Source organism: Epinephelus lanceolatus, chromosome 10 (assembly GCF_041903045.1).
Source record: "Epinephelus lanceolatus isolate andai-2023 chromosome 10, ASM4190304v1, whole genome shotgun sequence".
NCBI classification, from domain to species: domain Eukaryota; kingdom Metazoa; phylum Chordata; class Actinopteri; order Perciformes; family Serranidae; genus Epinephelus; species Epinephelus lanceolatus.
In genome coordinates this window covers 9,026,201-9,047,578 of record NC_135743.1, presented here as the reverse complement: position 1 = coordinate 9,047,578, position 21,378 = coordinate 9,026,201, and the positions used below count along the sequence as shown (strand labels likewise).

Genomic DNA, 21,378 nt, shown 5'->3' with positions numbered 1-21,378 from the left:
ATCTACACTGATAACAGATACACAAATCGCAACATGTCTTGACGCAGCTAAACTGACAGAGGAAAAGGCCCACAGTGTTGTATGAGTGCTACTGCGGTAACTTAATTCATCTCTCAGACTGATTTAGCGTAGCTCGTGCAACATATAGGTCGATGTCTCACTGTAGACTAATGAACAGATTAAACAGAGGAGCAGCTCTGTGTCTCTCTGAGTGTTGATGGAGAAACTGTGAGTGAGTAAGTGGGGCGGAGCTGTGTGGAGAGTGTGAGAGAGGAGAGTTGAACACTGGTATGCGTTATGTAACGCAACTTGACCCTATATTGATATAAACCATATTGTCTAAATCTATATCTTGCTGGAAAATATATCGATATATTGTAAAAAATCGATATACCGCCCAGCCCTATCATAAGTAACTTCTATCATTACAATGTATATGTAAGAGTACTTTTGTATTACCAGAAATGAAATCCCTCTTCCAATTCTATGCACATGTTGGTTATAGCGCGTAGCTTACCCTGCGTCTACCTTTGAATGCATTAACTCTGCCGTCATTGCACATCGTAGTCTCCAGCGTTGTATCACTGGCATCACTTTTGGCCTCAATAGGCCCTGCCGCCATTGTTGTGCTTAGCTTGCAGGTGCTTCTTCAGATTTGAAGTTCCTTGCAGCTGAGCAGGGATGGGAATTGATAAGATTCCCTTACTGATTTCTGATCAATTAACTGTGTGAGAAAAAAAGTACGCCTACACAGGTTTTCATTGTCAACGCAACTGTTTTATCATCTCCTAGTGTAAACACAGTGTAGCTGTGTGGCGCTAACGTTATTATAAGATAGGATATTTACACTTGGTAATGGACGTGTGTAGAGAGATGTTTCAGTGTATTTCTTATGCTTCAACCCTTACTTGAAATTATACTTAAACAGGTATTACAAGAAGCCCTGTTGTCTTTGTTCTTGACATGTAGCCTTTCTTCAGCTCTGCCATGACTCCTTCACGTAGCACATTGCAGCAGCAGACGCATGAGGGACTTCATTATTTTGCAAATAGCAACTGTCACACAAAAAGGAACTGAGAAGTTTGGAGGCATACGATTCTGATGGATCAGACAATTCGGAACCGTCCTAAACTGGAACCGGTTCTCGATTCCCATCCCTGGAACTGACAGACAATCATCTGCCAGGCGCAGTTTGCATTTCACTGTAACGTTCTAGTCCTTTTCACCCTCAAATTCAAAATAATGTAAATACTTCCACAACATAAAGGCTGTCCTCTACACGTGCGCACTAACACAACTGCAGATGTGGGTGGATACCTTCCAGTGATACGCAGCTACCCGATAAGAAGGAAGGAACAGGTGCATCAACAAAAGAAACAGTGCAAATGTGTCAGGAATATTCTTTTTGTTTTGTGTGGCAACAAAAGACACATAGAAACATGGTAATATTTTAAAAGTAACAAATGGCTTATTTGAAAAAGGATCTAAATAACTGATTACTTCAATTATAAAACGTATGTGCCAAGTTATTTGCACAAACAAAAAGTAATCCAAGCATTTTAATGTGCTAGAAAGTAAGTTACATTGCAATACGTTACTCCCAACACTGAACAGCGGGAGGGTCAAGGAAGGGGCGAATGAATTAAAGCTATCTAGCAGAGTTTTAGGAGTAGGACCACACTTTAACTGCGCCTCTTCTGTCATTCCATGAATACCCACATAACCTCCTGTCATTCGGTCTTGCATTCCACGCCCCTCGCTCCCACCTTGTTTCTCTCTTCCTGTTTGATCCTCTCCTTCCTCCTCTCTGTAGCGTCCTGAGGGAGGATCCGTTGTGTCTGGGTGCTACGACACAGATTCCCTGCCAAAGCTTCCCCACAATGCAGACAGCAAGAGGAAGAACTACAAGCAAGTTCAACACCAATCACTTTTATTAATAAATAACATAAACGCAACTTGTCGATGTTGGTGTAATACTTGCTAATAGAAGGTGCTTTCAGGTTGCATTATGGGAAATGTAAGATCCAGGGTTTTTTGGGCATGACTAATAGAGTGCCAAAGAGAAATCAGAATCAAGTTTTTATCCAGAAGTAAGAAAACTCTTAACAGAGTGTCTTGTACCCTGCATGTCTCTAATAGCGTAGTTTATTTCATATTCCTATTTTTAGTGGTCTTAATGAACATAATTTCCCATAAGCCCCAAACCATCACAAAATAAACTTCACAGCTGGACAGAAGATGGTCGAGTTGAGTGGCCATGGCTACTCAGACATGTCTGTAATGAGAGTAAAACCGTGAGGAATAAAGGGTGCAGAAGTTTACACCTCTTTACAGGAAGATTTCAGCTAAAAAGCTTAAAAAACACATTAGACGAGAGTGTTAGTGGCTTTTAACGGTTATGAACAAAGCCAAGCAGTGTTTCCCACAGGTCTGAAATACTATTGCATGTGACAATGTGTGATCTTAAACACAGTATTTTTGATTTATTGAATATTTCTATTAATTTCATATACATTACATCATTATGCCCTTATCTAATCAAACATACAGCTAATCTTTATTGTCTTTCTGTCTCTCTCTCTGTCTGTCTGCTCGCGTGTGAGTGTGTCTGCTGCTCTGTCTCGACCTCTGTTTAGACACCACTGACGTATGTGGAATAAGTAGGCTGCGGACTTTAAAGAAACACAATTACAAATAGCACTGACACTAGGCTATTTCTAATAAATACAGTAGCTGGGCAGGGTTAAATATTCGGGGAACTGAAACTTCAGGAGAACAGCAGGAAAATAAAAAGGGATGGCAAGCATAGGATGCTTATGTTATCATAATCAGATCATTAATATCATATATAATATATCCTTTATGTCATTTAGATTATCAGTGTTTTCTTGCAAGATTCACCAGACTCCAAAACTATTGATGCAGATCACGAGCCGCTAAACCTTTTAACGTTAACCACAGAGGGGGACACACTTTTTGACTTTTTTTTTCCGTGGATGGCATAAGCATGACCCACCCTAACCACTCTCACTCCTCGTGCCTAAACCTAACCAACCCAACCAACAAAGCCAACAAGTACTAGCCAATGAAACGTAGAGTAGGGTGGGTCATGCCTTCGCCATCTTAGGCACTTCATGGAATTTGTCGGTGAAGATTCTCAGCTTTATCGTAGGCAACTGGACTTGCGTGAGTTTCTGGAAGACATTTTCCCTCTCATCCAAGAGGCCTGGACCCATCTAACAGGAACGCTGCACAAAATGGCCAGGTGGGTCAACGACTGACATGTGACCTTCTCGACTCTGTAAGGGTTCACACTCACACAGAGCTTAAAGCCTGTGAATCCACACCAGTCCGTTAAAACTGAAGACTCTTGGATGAGAGGCGAAACGTCTTCAAGAAACTCAACGCAGTCCAGCTGCCTTCGATATAGCACTTAAGATTCACAGAGCTTCTGCCTCAGCTACAGTAACAGAACAAACATGAGCAGGAGGGGCATAACGAGGGGAGATTGTCCACTAGTTAACCGACCTCAGATGATGTCGTTCTTTCGGACGTGTAAAAAGATAAAGATAAAAATGTTGGCAAATATACTTTGGCAGCCAGTAATATACCTGGTTGGCCAACCTAGTACATCATCTTATGTACCCCTGCTGCTGTGCTTGCAAATTAGAGCTGTAGTGATATGTTTTTGTTTGTTTAAAATCATGAGATTTCAACCTTCTAAAAGCCAGTGCTGCTGGTTACATTATATTTGCACTTTCTTATGTAACAGACACATTTAAACTTTACATTACAACAATGCTGTGGTATATGATTGCTTTACGCAAAAACTCACTTGGCTATGGTTAGGAAAATATTATATTTTGGCTGAAAACACTCGGTTTTGGGGGCACAATCTGCTGGAAAAGCAATAATGACTCTATGCCACTATTCCAGCTGGAAAAATAGCAAGGCTTTGCTACAAAACACCCATGTTTGATGCCTCAAAAACAGCTGCAAATGCAGCAATGACTCACTAAATCTTAATCAGTTTTGTTGTCTGTTGATCTTGAACAGTGGTCTGCAGCTTGGCAGGTGTCTTGTCAAGGTGACACGCCATCCACCATCCCCTCCACCTCCCAATGTCAAAGTCAGCTCATATACTGTCACTTTAGAAACACTGATGTGATACATATGAAACAGAAATGTACAATGCCTGGGCTGGCAATAAATGCTAATTTGTCTTCCCATTTTATAAGACAAATTAAGAGGGAACACTTCATATTTTCTTTAAGACCGACAAAAAAAGATTGCATTGAGTAACAGAAGCTAATGAAAGAGAGGCATGATGTCATGGTTTTGGCTCTCCATACTAAGGACTAAACGTCAGCTTCTGCTGCTTCAATCTGACCAGTCTCTTTCAAAAATCTGTCACCCCCCCTAACTTCATAGTGTCTGCAGTGCTAAATAGCTGGAGTAAACCATCAAATGATTTATGTGATTCATCAAGCCATGCAAACCCTGACTGAAAGAACTATATAAGGCTGGTCTGGAATAGAAATAAACCGACTGTTACATAAGCAAAATCATCTCTAGTGTGAATGTTACACAACAGCTGAAAGAACAAAAACAAACTACAATGATACTGAAATGTAAATGATTGGAGCTTTCAAATACCAGATACTGTAAGTGAAAACTCAATAAATGACACAGTGTGAGAAAGAAGCACCAGCCAGAACAGCCGGATCATGATACATTTTGACTGCTGATCACAAGTTTCTCCACTCTACATGAACAGCAGGAGCCAAGTTGGCAGACGACCAAAATTCTGGACAATCCTTTGTGTTCTCAAAGCCGATTTGCCTGGCAAAATGGTTTTTGAATTTCACAAGCCACTAGTAGAAAACAAGTTATTTTTTCTGCCTTTGCTGGGTATTTTTATGACACTAAAGCTGTCATGGGTAGATTTTTAGAGGGCTGACATTTTGCTTGAATAAGGCAAAAGTAATATCACGTGGGGTTAAAAGAAATGAGTGAGATAATGTCAGAATCTTAGTAATAGCGATAGTGCCATTTCTCTGCTATTTGCTTTCAGTGTTAATGTTGTGAGGCATCTGAGGTAAACTTTTGAGTAGCAGAGCTTCGTTCTGAGCTGTCAATTAACTGCCTCTCGATTCCTTTTACCTCCGTGTGAAGCAAAAGGAGGGGAGAGCGAGCGAGCAAGTCTGTGCTTCTCTGCAAAATGCACCTACTGCAGCTTTACACAAAGAAATGAGAGGTCTAATTTTGGATCAAGCTTGTGTTTCACGTTGGGAATTATTTGATTTTTAGAGCAAAGAGAAAAGAGTACAGTCTGATCTCATTTACAGAACTAATGCTTGTCATAGTACATTATTTACTGTACATGTGCTTTTCCCCACAGCGCAACACAAAGACATCAGGAGCCACCAAACACTTAAACCCTGAAAACCAAACCGCGCTCTTGCACCTCACCAAAGCTACTCAGAGATGCTCAAAGTGGCACATAACAGGTGTTGGATTTATGATTTATTTATGTTTTATTGAGCTTTTAGCTCTGGGAAGTTGTCTTAAAGCTCACAGAAATCAGCTCAGCTGTCCAGCACTGAAGGAGCAACATGAATGCGGTTTTATGCAGTTTTGCTTGAATATCACATTGCAATGTGAGGAAACAGCAGATGGTACGCAGTGGACTATTTGTGCTCTTGAGCTTGACGACAAACCAACAGAAACACACAGAGAAAAGTGATGTCATCGCACAAGAGATGGGTGCAAATGAGGTGAGGATTAGCAGTGTATTTACAGCATAAATGTACTTGGAAATTGATTTTTATACAGTATCTTTAAGTAATTTAAAGAAATATATTCCCAGAATTAGATATTGGGCATTAGTAAAATTGATACGCCCACCTAGCAGACATGACTGCTGGTATGAAAAGCACACTCACTGTTAAACATTATCAGTGTCAGTGTAATTTTCCATCCTGTAATTACAAAACTGCAGATTTAAAGGACAAAATGGTGTGTACTTCTAGAATAAGAAACACTATCATGTACAATTTTCAGCACAGAATAAAGCTTGTGCCTGCATCAGATGATAGGATGGGGTGGATTCACAAATGTATGGATTTTTGGGGAACAAAAGTCAACAAGAAGACAAATATATCCTACCTAGATCAGGTGGGGCTTGTTGTGCTTTGTGTCCAGACTTCTAGAGACAATATCTCTTGGTTTCCAGTTTATGTGACCCCCACAGTACGCTGATGCCAGCTAAGACTGGAGGTGCATTCACTGACTTCAGCCTGTATTCCACTGAGTGTCTGTGTCTGTTTGAAACTGCAGCAGCTCCGTAGTTTGTGTTACATTCCACCGAGCATCGACACTTGTTCTGAATCGTAACTCCGAAAGCACACAGTGATATTAACGTCTATAAATAACTGAGCGTGTTGGTGTATCTGCAAAAGGCACCTGCCAACAAGTGTCATGACACACATGCGTTTGTCTGACTGTCTGATAAGCAGGCGACCGTCCTCTGGAGGGTTTATAAGGCCGTGTTCAAGTTCCAGACAGAGAAGTATTGCTCAAATTAGCCAGCTGTCAAATAAGCCAAGAGAAAGAAAGGAATCAAGACTCTAACTAAAGCAAAGCCTGTGAAATCGACTCAACTACAAAAGCCCAAAACAGCAAAACACTTCCATGTTGCAAATGGATGAACGTTGGCCCTAAATCAATTTGTGACCTTTAAATATTTCATAGACAAATAGGTATATGAATAAATGATAAACCGCTAGCCTCCACTACCAAGGCACCTGGAAACAGGGCTCCTTCAAGCTATCTGGATATATCTTAGAGTAAGTGAATCCTTAGGGTATAATAGAAAAAGAACTATAGTGGTCTTATAATAAATTTAAAGTACAATACTATACAAATATCACAGAAAACTATATATTTATATATAATATCCTAAAGAAATATTATAGCTTAGTAATATTTAAGAGATAAAAAATACCATCAAGTGCAATATGGTGACCATAAACTCACTACTGAGCACCACAGACATACTAGAAGTCCCTATACAAAGATTATAGGAATATTATTATGAGCTTCCTCTTGGGTAAATCTGACTTAGCAACTACAAACACTATCAAGAAAAAGTAATCATTACACAAACTTAAACTGGTGTGAGTGGCCTGTAGGTGGGAGGATGTCCTTCCAAAGAGTACTGCACAGGTAAATTCGCAACTGCAGGCCTTTACTTCTCCAAAGTGCTGAATTTACCTTTAAGGTGACCCAAAAGTGCCACGTTGATAAGAGTACAGGATGACAGTTATTAAGTAGGCCACTGTTCGTTATCTCGCATCTTCAGACTAATTAGTAAGAAGTAAAACGACAGAAAAACAAACACTCCCAAAGCCAGCTGAGTGTTATAATTTCACACTGAGGCACTGTTCATCCTCCCCCCGCCTCCCCCCGGCAGCAGCAGCCTGCTTCTTGAGCACCGGCAGCAGCGGCTGTTCCGCGGCAGGCAGTCCGGCTGAGAGCTCCTCCTCCCCGGCCTCTCCCTGTCCTCTCTCCCCGGTGCCCTCCGCCCCGACCCTGCACTCGCAATTCCGGTGACCGACGGAAGATCCGCTGAGGCCAATTTCTCTCATCTTTTAGATGGGAATGTTTCTGCGATGGTTTCCTTAGTAGGTGTCCGCCTTGTGCATGTCAAAAATGAACTTGCCAAGGATGGATGGATGGGTGGAAGGTAAACGCGTTCCTGCTGTGGACTCAGAAGAAAACTCTGGTGCTTTAATTGTAATCAAAAGCTATGCATGCACACAGAGGGGGAAAAGGAGCTGCGCGTGTGGATGTTCATTCATGTGTGTGCATGTGCGTGTGAGCGTGCGCGCCCCTTGCCCATGTGTGCGTGAAGGAGCGGTGCGCTGCGCAATAGGTCCGCCTCTCTGTATGTGCGCCAAAGAAGACGCGCTCCGCTCTGCTCTCTACTGCGCCTTTTTTCTGTCCTGATCGGACTCCTTCAGCGGGGCAGCCAGCGAGCAGGCAGGAAAAAAACAAATGAAAACGGAAGCTTTAATTTCCAACGCAGGCGGATATGTGTGGACAAGCACCAAAAACCACAGAGCGTTGTGCAAAGAGAGGGGAAAAAATGAAGTGAAGCAAACGCCACAGAATAAAGTAGTCTAAAAACTGCAATGGCTAAAAGCTGAACGGGTGCCAGCAGCTGACAGGCAGCACAAGAGGGAGAAACGAGGCGATAATGGCAACTTAGTCCTTCGTCTTCCTTTCCACCAAACGGCGCTTCATCCTCAAGTAATCCGCCTGGCGAGCGATGGATGTTGTAGTGTCTCCTGTCTGCTGCCTGGACGGAGATAATCCTGCACAGGTGGACAACAGCACAGTTTAGGGAGGGAGCAGCAGAGCACTGATGCCCTGCGCTTCACTCTCTCTCCCTCTCACTGTGTGTTTCCAGTAGTGTGTAAGAAACAGAGAGAGAGAGAGAGATGTTGAGGAGGGGTGGGGCTGGCTGGATCCCTACTGGGACCTGGAGTGATTTTAAGCCGGGCAAGAAGCCCTCATCACTTTTTCTCCTCTACCCTCTCTTCGTTTTCCTCCTTGCTCACCCCTTTCGGTTTCCCTGTCACCTTCTGCTGACACACACACACATGCACACAGCACAGTGTGAAGTTCAGCACTAGGGGCAAATGTGTGCGCAGCATGCAAGCATGTCATTACCCACACAATAAACATCCACACAGCCCAGTGTGCCACCTGCCTATGCACACTGTTACATACACATACAGTAAACACACCCACTGGCAAATCATGACCAATGAAATTAAAAATTATAACTTGTATACCCAAGCCTTGCATGATACGTGCTAATTTCCCACGAGTTCACAAGCCGCTCCATAGGAATGTATAACTACTGCTCAGAAATCCATATAACAACCAGCCATCCATTACATCCAATTATGCAAATCAACGGAGCACTTGTACGTCTCAGTGTAGGCTGTATCTGAGTTTGTATAAATGATGCAAGCGACATCAAGTACTTTTTAATTCCAATCTTAAAGACATCACCATTGATTGGGCTTTCAGCAATGATAAGCAATCAGCACTTCCACAGGGGTAAAGGGTATCTTAGATCTGTTTCCATGACAACTGTGGGTTTGAAGCAACTTTTTTAAACCACGGTTGTATTATGTCACTGTACTGTAGCTGTACTCACCGCACTGAAGTCCCTTACCGCTGGTGAGATATAAGGATGGATTACAATAATATGACCTCTGTGCAAGTGGTGGTTATCGTCATTCATGCTTTTCCCCCTCCTCATGACACCCTATCTTTGTGCAGCCTCGTATCAAAGGAAAGATTTTATAACAGACTGAAAAGACAATATTCTGCAGTGATTGCAAGACAGTGGTTAAACTGACTTTACAAGGGCTTAACCTCCGCTACATCCCCGCTCATGCCATCTTCAAATAGTTCCCAATCACCAGAGACTGCAGAGACAGGTTTTAGGGATTCCAACAAACATTTCAGCTACTTTACCCCCCACGGTTTTCTTTCTCTCCTCCTCTCCCGTTGTCTTTCCCTCTCCCTCCCTTTCTCTGTAGCGCTCACTCCCTCTCTCTCTAACACAGTCTGTCTGTCTGCTCTATAATTATTTCCATGGTTACCATTAAGGATGTGAAGCTAAGCCTGATGTACTATGGTAGTAATCTTTCCCTCTTTTCCGCCTGTTCCCTCTGTCCTCTCCTCTCATCTGTCGCTTCTTCTCCCTCTTGCTGCTTCTTCTTATGCTGCGTTGCTACGTGAGTCTCTGCAGCCTTCTCTCACATACTCCTTTTTAACACTTCTCAGTTGCTACATGTGCAATCTGCTTAAAACCAACACTTAATTTGGAAGCTTATGCAGCTCCAGTACATGCACAAATTCGTACCCATGTAATCCATATGTAAGCAAGTCAACCTGTCCCATAAGCATTAATCGTATCGTGTAACGCTGCTGCAGTTCTCTGTGCGCATGCTAAGATGCTGCAAGAGGCTGTTGGATCAGTGGCAAGAGGTGCGTGAAGAAAACCCACCCTGCTGAAGTGTTCTTGAGCAAGCCACAGGGCAGTGAAGTGGAAGGTTTTATTACGGGCCTCTCCGATTCTGGAAATAGAAGTCCCTCCATTTTCTGCATAAACACAATGTGAGGTGACTGGCAGCTGGAGCACTTCCAAGGCTTAGATGGGCATGAATCATCAGTATAAATGTTGAACAACTGTGCTAGAAAATAGCAGGTTCTTTGATCAGAGGCAAAAGGCACAAAACTGTATACATAAAAACTTTCGGGGAAAATTATGCTTTTGTTGCCTCCCTGCTGAGAGTTGTGCCAGCCATAGGTTACACAAAAGACTTTGAAAAGACTAAAGTCTTACACCCTCTCACATCTAAAGGCAGTATGTCATAAGTCACAGTTTTTTGTTTTTAATCACAGACTATAGCTAACTTGTTGATGTTCTTGCACCTCCTTGAGTCCCCTTGGTGTTTGCTGTCTACCAGGTTTGTTGCTTCCTGTTTGGTGTTGGAGAGAGCACAGATATTTGTTGTTGATATTCATGTCACCAAACTGAACTATTTTCATGAGCCAAGACTAAAAACTTTTCATAACATTATGCATGTTTGCTCTTATTGGAAGGTGAAGATTAGAAAAAGGTTGAAGACCATCTCAGATCAAACAATCGAGATTACAGGAATGTGCAACAGCTGAGAAGAAATTTGTCTGTGACAGTGAAATTTTCTTGAAAACTCGTTGGGTGTAAGGTCAGATTAGATGAGAAAACTAATGTCACTTCAATGACTGAATGGCGAATATGAAGCTACAGCCAGCATCTGGTTAACTTAGCTTAGCATAAGGCTGGAAGCCGGAAGTCGTCGAAATCCAGTGCTCGAGCAGTGACATGCAGCATCAGAAACCACGAATAAAGGTGTCCTTAAACATGGCATGATATGCAGCTGGTCGTCGTTCTAGTTTAGCAGTGCCCGGTGGCATCGGGGAGAAATGCGGCGGGACAGGGACAAAAGTTATGGTGGCGAAAGTCCGAGTAGGGCAGACGGTGTTTGCATCCCACAAGATTCTAAAGCCCAACCTTGTTCTTTTTTCCTAAACCTAACCACAAGCTTTTGTTGCCTAAACCCAACCATGTGTTGCTGTTGTTGAAGGAAAAAAAAACACTTGAATGTGCGGTGTTGTACGGTGTATTCCTATCTTGAAAGAAGACAACGCATGTAACAGGCAGAACTTGACACGGCGTCAACAACCAGTGCACCCAGGGTACCTTGCACGTCGTATGTGGACGTGGAAAGTCCATGACCAAACGTCGATGTAACAGTTTTAATGACTTTATCAAAGCAATATAACAAATTACATTTGATTACTCTTCTAACTCCAGTATCTCCTTTTTTTCTACTTATCTATTTATATGTCTACAAGTAAGTGTATCTTATACTATGTGTGCAAGGCAAGCTGTTGAAACAAATTGCTCCTGACAGGATCAATAAAGTTGTCTGAATCTAAATCTAACAAATGTTTTAAACTCAGCGATAAAGCTGAAAAATGTCCAGAAATAGGCTCTGCCAAAATAAGGCAGTCCTGCATGGCAAAAATGATGATGCAAAGCAACAGACTGAATGTTATATTCTACATGTAAACTTTTTACTGAAAAGAATATATCCAGATGCAACACCTTTGTAATCACCAACATTTTGCTTAGTAACTGTGATTTAATTACATATTATTTCTCAGCAACTGTAACTATCAAATCAAATCTGTTTTGTAATCTAATTATGTAACTAGTTACTCCCCAACAATACTATTTAGTACATAATATCTGGTTTGTTTAAACTGGAACCTGGAACCCTCACAGTGATGACAAAACTCCTGAAAGTCACAGCCCCCAGAGAGAAACAGCCCTGCACATTTACTACCATAAAACCATCAACTGTTGTTTTTACACTTTGTTATTTGGATAAATTAACAAAAGAGATATCAATTTATTAAACAGGGAGTTACCTTTGGACAGAGCCAGGCCACTTGTGTCACCATTTCCAAGCTACACACTATGAACCTTTTCCTTTAAGAGTAGAAATCAGAGGACTCCCAAGGGACATTTCTGTAAGACATGTCCAATCACTGAGCTTAAGGCCTTGGTGGGTGCCATTTTTTGTTCCTAATTGGAATGGAAAAAGTGTTCTGACGTTGCTACAGCTCTGATCTGCACACCTCACTGACTGCTGGTTGGCAATGATGGCTGAGGCTCATGGGCATCATAGTGTTTATAATCATAAGCCATGGAAAAAACATGACGTCTTAAAACAAAGTTTCTGGTGGGAGACGCAAAGAACCGCTGAGATTGTCATTAAAAAACTTTCAAATGGGAATTTACAGAGGTAAAAACCACTAACAAGAACCACCTACTTCTCCTGCTTTGCAACTCTATTTAAAGTATATAAGCTGAACCTGACCCCGCACTCACCTGAAATTCAATTAAGTATTACATTATGACTTCGTTCAAAGGTTTAGTATCTTGTTAACATGATTCTTTAGTATGGATCTGAGTCCATTCCCCACTGTAGAATCAGAGCTGCAGGGTGCTTGCTTCTTTCTAATGAAAATTTCACACCATTTAGACCAGTGGAAGTCCAGCTGTGCAGACAGCAGGCAGTTAACTATTTGTTCTTTTGCGTATTAAATGGAAATATCAGAAATGATTGCATTGTAAGAGACTCTTCTTGTCTCGTTGAGAGATTCCTGAGGTCTTTTGCTTTTTCATGTCATTAATCCCTGGTTAATACACACATTAATGATTGCCATGATGCCAAAGGCAGACTTTTATTTCATCCTCTCACCTCCAAACCTCCATATGGGTTAGTCGCCGCTCTGTGCACACAAGAGGACACTGAGACTCTGATTCAATAAAATAAGAAAACACTGGATTCTGCACAGATGTGCCTGAGGATGTACAGAAAAATGCAGCCTCACTCTCACTAATGGATGCTTTACTCTATATATTCTACTGTCCAGTTGGAGTATTTAAAGTGAAGAAATATGCTACTCCTTCTGTGCCATTAATTTGCTTTTTCAGCAGCTCCTCTCAACATTAAGCTGAGGTGAAGGCAGGCAGTCATGTCAGGATACTTAATTAGAAAACCAGGAACAACAGAATAATGCATCCACAAGCACAAATAGAAATTTGTTAAAATTATTATTTTTAAATCAGAGATTGATTAAAAGAGTGAAGTGATGTCCACTGGTCTGACACTATGGCTGCAAGTACTCTTTATTACACAAGAATAACTAATTTAGCATAATTTGTTTTAGACATATTCTCCCAAACCCTGTTAGTCATCTACTAACAACCAAGAGCCAGCCTTTCAAGGCACCAGTGCTTTCACCACAGGTCATATGACATGCGATGGAAATGATATCCCACTGCCATGTGTACCAGACCTTGACCAAGTTCCATCAGCTCCAGCTCCACTGGAACCACTGCAGAGCAGACACCAGCTTGTGTCAGCCACCATGTTTCAGATGGAACGATAACGGGATGTTGGGGCTGACAGCAGATGAAGGATCCAGAAGAGTTGTAACAGGAAACACACTGTGACAGCCAGACCCCTGAAGGGCTGGAGGAGAAAATGGGAAGATGGGAGGGGGCCTGGTGTTGCTTTGTAAGAAGTGCCATAGAGAAAGTCTTGTATTTCGTGACGGGATGATGGATGGTTGAACAAGGAGAACAGGACTAGGCATGTGCACGCTGCCACCTGGCTGGGCCTGACGCCAAGGCAGGATGACGATGAGGTGCAGAGGATGCCAGTGTGGGATGTGCTGGCATGTGAACGTGAGTATGTTTTCTTTTTAACCCTTATTAGGCCAGAGGGGACGCTCTGATCGATAAGGCAGGGATCAGAGTGGGACAGTCTTTGTAACAAACAGCTTGGTTTTAAAAATTTGCACACACACAAACACACACAAATCACAAAACAACTTAAGGCAAATAAATAAATGTTATTCAAACAGTGTTTTCACAGCTCAATCCATCATGGCTGTGACTCCACCACACTGGTGTCAAGGACAATTCTTGTGGCTATCCTAACAGCTGATTGATCTGTACCCATCCAAAAGTGGTTGAGATTTTTCAGTCTGGACCGACCGTGTCTATCATTTTTCCAACCTACTTCGGGTGAAACCACGGCCACTTCTGTATGACAAAAATCCTAATGACTGTGTTCCCATGCTCGCGCTGGTCTTGCGAAATATGACAGCTACAGCAGCTTGAAAAATAGGGGTACTTCATGAATTGAGTTTACTATTTATCAGACCACAAATGAGACAAAAATTAAGTAGCTAGGGCATCCTGCGGTCCCTCCACCTCACTGCCTGCTGCTAGGAGACTGCTTCAAAGCTTACTGATCTTAAACTGCCCCGACATCCAGCCAGATTGGCAAACTTTCTGTTGCTGCTGTTAAACAGGTTAGACCTAGCACTGCGTGCTAGCTAAAATCAAGTTGTTACAGCCGCTAACTGAATATCTGTCTCTCGAGTTGCTTCCCGGTCTCCTCCTGGCAAAGGAGTGAGTGGCGGGGGAGCAAGGCAGACAGACCACAGGGTGTGCTTGCTTGCAAATTCTTGTCTCATTTGTGGTCTAGTAAACAGTAAATTCATCAAATTTAGTACCCCATATCACTATTATCTGAGGTAAAGCTGGGATATTTAGCGGTAGCCACATGAGCACTGTTTCCATGGGAATGCCGCTGTTGAGAATTTTATCATATGGAAGAGGGCCTTGTTTCATCTACAGTAGGAAAAAAAATGGTAGACGTGTTCCACTTTTGCTCCACCACTTTGGTCCAGACTGAAATATCTCAACCATCATTGGATAGGTACCTGTAAAATTTGGGACAGGCAATAATGGTTCTCAGGGGATGAAGCCTACTAACTTTACATTTAGTACCTCCAGCAGGTTGACATTTTGGGCTTTTACTGAAATATTTCAAGTATCAAAACGGATTGTTGTGAAATCTCTTGAAGGTATTTTTGATTTATGCACACATATCTGCAAAACTGATGACCTTCCCATCAGCCTCAGCTGTGCATTGTGTTTAGTGCTAAGCAGCAAATGTTAGCATGCTAACATGCTAGACCAAGATGGCGAACATGGTAGCATAACACCTGCTTACCATCAGCCTGTCAGCATTGTCAGTTTGGGCATGTTGGCATGCTGACATTAGTATTCGTAATAACAAACTATAAGATGGAATGTTACTTCGAGTTAATTGCCTCATATTTCTGAAATTAGTAACCAATTCAATGTAATAAGTACTGAGTTCAGTTGTTAAAAATAAAACAGGTAAGACATCATGAGGTTAAGAGACGGCTTTTAAAGGGTGTTAACACAAGACGATGATGTAAAAATGGTCAAAAATAGAAACTCATGGGCTGTTTTAATGCCATTAAATTAGTGACTGCTATGAGTCTCATTCCATTTTACAGCAACACACTGCTTAAAATGCTGTCAATTCTGGACCGCTTTTAGCCATCCTCAGGATCACATCAACAATAGTCACTGTTTTTCATTATTTAGCCCTGAGTTTCATATTTTTCCTCTGCCTTTCTGCAGATTCGAATCAGAGCATTTCCAAATAAAAGCCCACATTTTTAACCTTTAAAATACTGCCACCTGCCAATGGTGCACTGACCACCCACACAATCACATCTCTGCAGCTCTTGTTTTCTGCTATCCAGTTATTGCAAAGTCATTTGTGAATCATCGGAGCCTTGCCAACTACTGCTCTGCCAAGGGATGTGGAAGGATTTGAAGAGGTGACTATCAGATCCAAAGGAGCCAAGTCGATCGTCAGGTACGTCCTTGTGGGAAGCAATCTTCCCAAGTTGTCATGGAGAGAACAATCTCCTCAAGGAAGTGATGTAATTCTGAACATGGACGGCTGAGAGGACATCATCAGCTCAGATAGAAGGCTGTGCAGTTTGGATGTTATGTGCTGCTTTCGCAATAAACCTTGGTCAAGTAAACCTCAATGCATCCCTGGCTGACTGTTATCCATTTTCCTTTTTTTCTGGATATAATATTGCATTGTTAGATATTAAGTAAAAGAGCTCGTGGAGGACACATATAAACTCTTAAGCCCAGTCGAAACCAAAGATCCTTCAAAGAGATGAGAAGAAACTTGAAACTACTTGCAATGCGCCAGTCTTCAACGTCCTAAAAACCCTGCCAGTTTACACCAGTACAACTAGACAAGACTGTGTATCTACTTCCGTTTTAACTTCCAGTTTTTCAGGCCAATTTTGTTGCTGAATATAATTTGTAGCTCCTTAAAACATGAATGAGGATAGTGACTGTGAGACAGATAGGGCAGTTTCATTTCTAGTGGTGATGAAATGACAAAAACATCAACAAAATGATGTGAGCTTCAGATGGAAAGTATTCATCATAAATACACCACAATTATTTGAATAACCTGCACCGATTAATCAGCCAATGAGTATGTGTGCAATATGTGCATGTAAAGCAGGCAAGCACCAGCATTCTCCCTCCCTTTCAATGGCAGAAGGGAAGGAGAATGCCAGCCGAAACAGAATATACAGTGTCATTTCAGTTCAAAAATATCATTATCCCGTTCGCGATGGGAACATCAACAACCTCTGAGCTAACAACTTACACACTAAAAATGGCAAGTTTTGACAAAGATTTGGATCATGCAATACGACATGGCTGCTTTGTTCTTTCAGTGAATTGTTGTAAAGATTTACAATAAATAAAACAATTTGTGAACGCACCACAGAAAAGCCAAGAGTCCCTTCTTGCAGGACTCTCATGCCTGGTGTTGATCAGTTTTCTGACACGGCCAGTTGGAGTTCATTTGCCACATCTTTTAAAATATCTCCAGTAGGGCTGGGCAGTATGACAAAATGTTCATATCACGTTTTTTTAAAAAAATCATCTCGGTTTCACAGTATTTGACGGTATTTTGCTCAGTTCGGCCCACTTGACATGCTGTTGTGTTGTGCTATGGCCTGTTCAATGGTATAAGTTCTTCTGGGTCATCGTGTTATTCTTCAGCAATGTGAACAGTTGCTTTGCTTTCAGGACTCTCTCCGGCAGCCATTCTCGCCCCTAAACTTTTCTCTATGCTCTCACTCTCGCCGGCTCTAGCACGCCTGTGGTGTGCAGCGGTGAAATGAGTCCCCGCTGAAACACTTTCCTGCCGCACACGTTCCAGATGTTGTTTGGGCTATTCACCGGTATTGTGGTATATGAAAAATTCATATCATAACAAAAATAAATACTGGTTTTCAGTACGAACCGGTATACCGCACAGCCCTAGTCTCCAGTCAAACAATACCTGAACACAACTGTTTTGGCGCCCAAGGTCAGATCCCAGACCAGCATGACTCTTCACCAGATCAGCAAACTTTCTGTTGCTGCTGTCACAGGAGCCGCTCTCCTCCCGAGAGCCTGCCTGGTTAGCACGGCAGCAGCACTAACATCCAACACTGTGCTGTTAAATGCTCCCAAAAAACTCACACTGATATTAAAAGGGCTTGACTCTGTCGTTGAACCAGTTAATAACAGTTAGGTAATGTTAGCCATGTGACAGTCACTGCATCCTGGACTTACTGCTGCGCAAGTCGATTGTGATTGGTTTAGAAAACAAAAAGAAGCCAGAGTGTTTTCCTTCATAGCAGAATGGGCAGATAGGTCTGGCTAAATCAGACTACAAACTGATTGGCTGTCAAAACAAGTGGCATGTGTTACGTTTCAAAACCAACCATTAGCTGCCTGACAAGCTGAGTTGAAGGTGACATCATTAGCTGGCTTGAGTCAAGCTGAAATGGGCCAGTTCACACTGCTGCAACTTTTCTCTACAATGTCCTAAAAGGATTTCGTCACATTGCAAATCTTGCTTTGTCCTAGGCTTTACTTTCAACCACTGAGCCAAGTCGGGAATGACTAGGAAGGCTGCAAATTAATAGAATTTTCAACACCTCTCTTCCAAATTTCATTTAAGTCTATTTTCCTGTCAGCAAACATATAACAAACTCAGGACCCGTGCATCTTAATTAATCACACAACATCAACCACAAAGTCATGTTTGAAATGTCAGGACACTGAGATTCTTATGAAGTTTGTTCTATCCAAGAAAACTTGTAAAGAATGTTCATCACGAGGTGTGAAGCACAACAAAATATTCTTGGATATGATGTTTCCTAAAGACATACACACACACACATACAAACACACACACACAATGTCTGAGCGGTGACATATGCTAAACCTGCACAACGACATGAACATATTGCTGGCTTTGTCACATCCACCTACACATGTATGTACCTATAGGAAAAAGAACCACTTGTAGCAACACTGTGCTGCACGTGCTCTAAAAGACACGGCTCACGCGTACTGTGTTTCAGCGACACCACAACACTGCCAGGTAAGAAAACGAACATAGCACAGGTGATGCATGAGGAAAGATATTTCATACCAGGAGTACATGTGGCTGACATACCAGAAGCAAATGTGCTTGCAGAAATGAGCACTAAACTTGGACTTATGTATTGAGGAGTGAGGCTGTGCACACACACACACACACACACACACACACAGAGCCACATCTTACTCCAGGGTGAAGAAGACTGTGTGCATCAGCATAGAACAGCAGAGAGCCTTGAGGTGACAACGATACACAGAGCTGGTGTTGGCCTGACAACACCAGCCTCCTCTCTCTCTTTCGCTTACTTTTGTCTCACAATCGTCACTCCTTCTGTATCACTCTTTCTAAATCTCTCCCTTTTCTTCTTCCTCTAGCTCCTCCCTCCCTCTTTCCGCCCCCTGTCTCTCTCTTCCCAAGCTGCATTACACTGCTGTGCGCAGATATTCAATTAAAATGCTGTTGAGTACAAACTGAAAAGCCACAAACACACACACACACACACATATTCACACACTGATCACCAGGGAAGAGAGTGGAAGGGAGATGCAGACTAATATCACACACCAGTAGGTGCAAAGGGATGGGGAGATCTTGAGATATTTGTCATTGAGATACAATTGGATTTATGCGAGAATTCTACGCAGCTGCAGATTTTATCAACCTCATTCCACAGAGTCTTCATAGTTTTATTTTTTCTCTATGGTTAACACAATGAATTCCACTTACAAAAGGACTGCTATTTTAATTATCTCAGATGAGTTCTCTCTGACAAATCAAACAAAGAATGAATGACATTGACATACTGTCTGTGAAATCTTATATCCTCTGAGTTGTGCTGGAGTCAGGGATGAATTCAAAGAACACTTGTCTTCTTTCAAAATCTGGAGGCAAGCTTGAGATGGTATTTATCTCATTAATTCACTGTAATCTTGCAAAGCCTACTAACACTCTCCTGTTAGGATGCATGACGGTGTTTTGCCCCAGCAAGCCGAAGAAAACAAGAAGGCGCGGATCCTTTTTCTGTAGTGCCTACTCCTCTAAACAAGCTTGCAGAGACAATCTCACTATCAGAGTCTAAAGACACCTTTCTCAGCACAGCCAGCAGCCTCTCTTAACTACTGCACTGGAGAAGCTTCTCTCTGCTTTGGAATCAGCGGTTGACTTCTTTCTCTGGCAGACTGCCCTGGTATTGACCCACAGCCGGTCCGTTCATTATGCAGAGTTAGGCAACGGTCTATAGGGCAGCAAAAGCCAGGTGTTACCTGCAGTAGCAGCCGCCTCCTTTTTGATCTCAGAGACTTTGGTAAAAATACTTCACAGGGATAGTTTAGTTCACAAAAGCTCAAGGTGATTAGTTTAAATCTGCTACCAGCAGCATTATCAAAATGAAAAGTGCAACACACAACCTTTTTCTCTGACCCAGAATGATCAGGATTCGTCTGCAGGAGTTTGATAAGGAGAATATGTACAATATATCAATACATTATGAATTCAAAGTGTGCATTCACAGCAAGGTGCAGACCTGTGAGTACATAAAAGAAATGCAAAAATCAGGTTGCAAGATTCTTCAACATGTTTTCTGCTACATTGTGAGATATGGGAGAACAGCACAGGGGAACACGAGCTGTGTTTGTGTAAAAATAACACAAACTGTCTTAATGTATGTGCAGTCATACATGGCTGATCATCAGGGGGAAACTGTTTTCTAAAAGAAGTAAACTTTACTATGTCCAGCTGTTCGTCTCATCTGCAGGCTGCCAACATCTGTTTTAATAACGAATACTTTATTTGAGAAGTTATTTGCCTTTGAGGAAAATATAAAACCCTGGCTGAGCTGACACATAATGCAGCTTCGCCTTGATTTCCCTCTCTTGTACCATTCGCTTTTTTCATTCATAAATTATCACTTCCAAATTTACTACCGCCGTAGGGCATGATTTGTGATGCGACTGATTAGTGTCTCACTCTGACAGTTTATAATACGCCTCAATGGGAAACGGCCCGGTACGAGAGTTAGAAATGATCAAACAACAAAAGAGAGAGAAAGGAGAAATTAGGAGAACCACTAAGTTGCAGAATCCTTGACAGTGTTGACCATAAGTGCTGTCTTCTGGTCACTCTGGAAAGTACAGATGCAAACTATTACTTAGTGTTTGCTGGAGGTATTTCACTTTAAATTTTCAATTCAACTGTAAAAACACATCAAGTTGTCATAAAAACCAGACACTTTAGCCAACTTACGCCTACCATACACGAGAAGACTTTAAAAATACTTTTGGAAGATTAAAGTCTGACATCCTCTCACATCCAAAGACAATGTGAGCTGTTAGTCACACATAAGATTTTGAAAAGACTGGGGATCTTGCAAGGTCGCTGTCTGCAAAACTACGACTAGATTCCTTTAGAAATTATTTCCCATCCTCCTGGTGGAAAATATTACGCAGAACTCCCTTTAAAACACACTAAAACACAGAACTCTAGAAATGCAAGGTAAAAGGCGTCATATGTCGTGTGTTCTTGTCAATTTGGTATCAATAACACCGATAAAAGACTGCATTTTGGATTTTGTCACCTCAACTTGCTACGAGCCTCTGGTGGTTAATGAGAGGCAAATCATTTCAAAAATTAATATTCCTCACTAAAGTAAGTGCTGGTTACTGGATCAGACACACACTGAATGAAACAAAAGCTCTTGTTCACTCCACAACTCCACCAGTTTCTCCTCCTTTTCCACTGTACAAGAGAACTGATTGTTCAGGTTCCTGCACCTGCCCGGAGTCCCCTCCATAATTACTGTCCAAAAGATATGCTGCTTGTTTGTTGGAAGAGCGCAGCTGTTGGTTGTTGACAGCGTTGACGTCATTGAACT

The 21,378-nt window shown here is 42.0% G+C and overlaps 1 protein-coding gene across 15 annotated transcripts in view; it reads right to left on the bottom strand.

Moving 5' to 3' along the window:
- Positions 1-21,378, bottom strand: part of syngap1b (synaptic Ras GTPase activating protein 1b) — a 217,200-nt gene that overhangs the window by 85,524 nt on the left and 110,298 nt on the right. The window contains exon 1 of one of the 15 annotated variants that reach the window (XM_033641200.2): positions 6,169-6,309. The exons of the other annotated variants lie outside the window; for them this stretch is intronic. The gene's annotated coding sequence lies outside the window, so the exon portion shown is untranslated. Of the gene's footprint in view, positions 1-6,168; positions 6,310-21,378 lie in introns of those variants that run through there. 15 annotated transcript variants of the gene reach the window in all.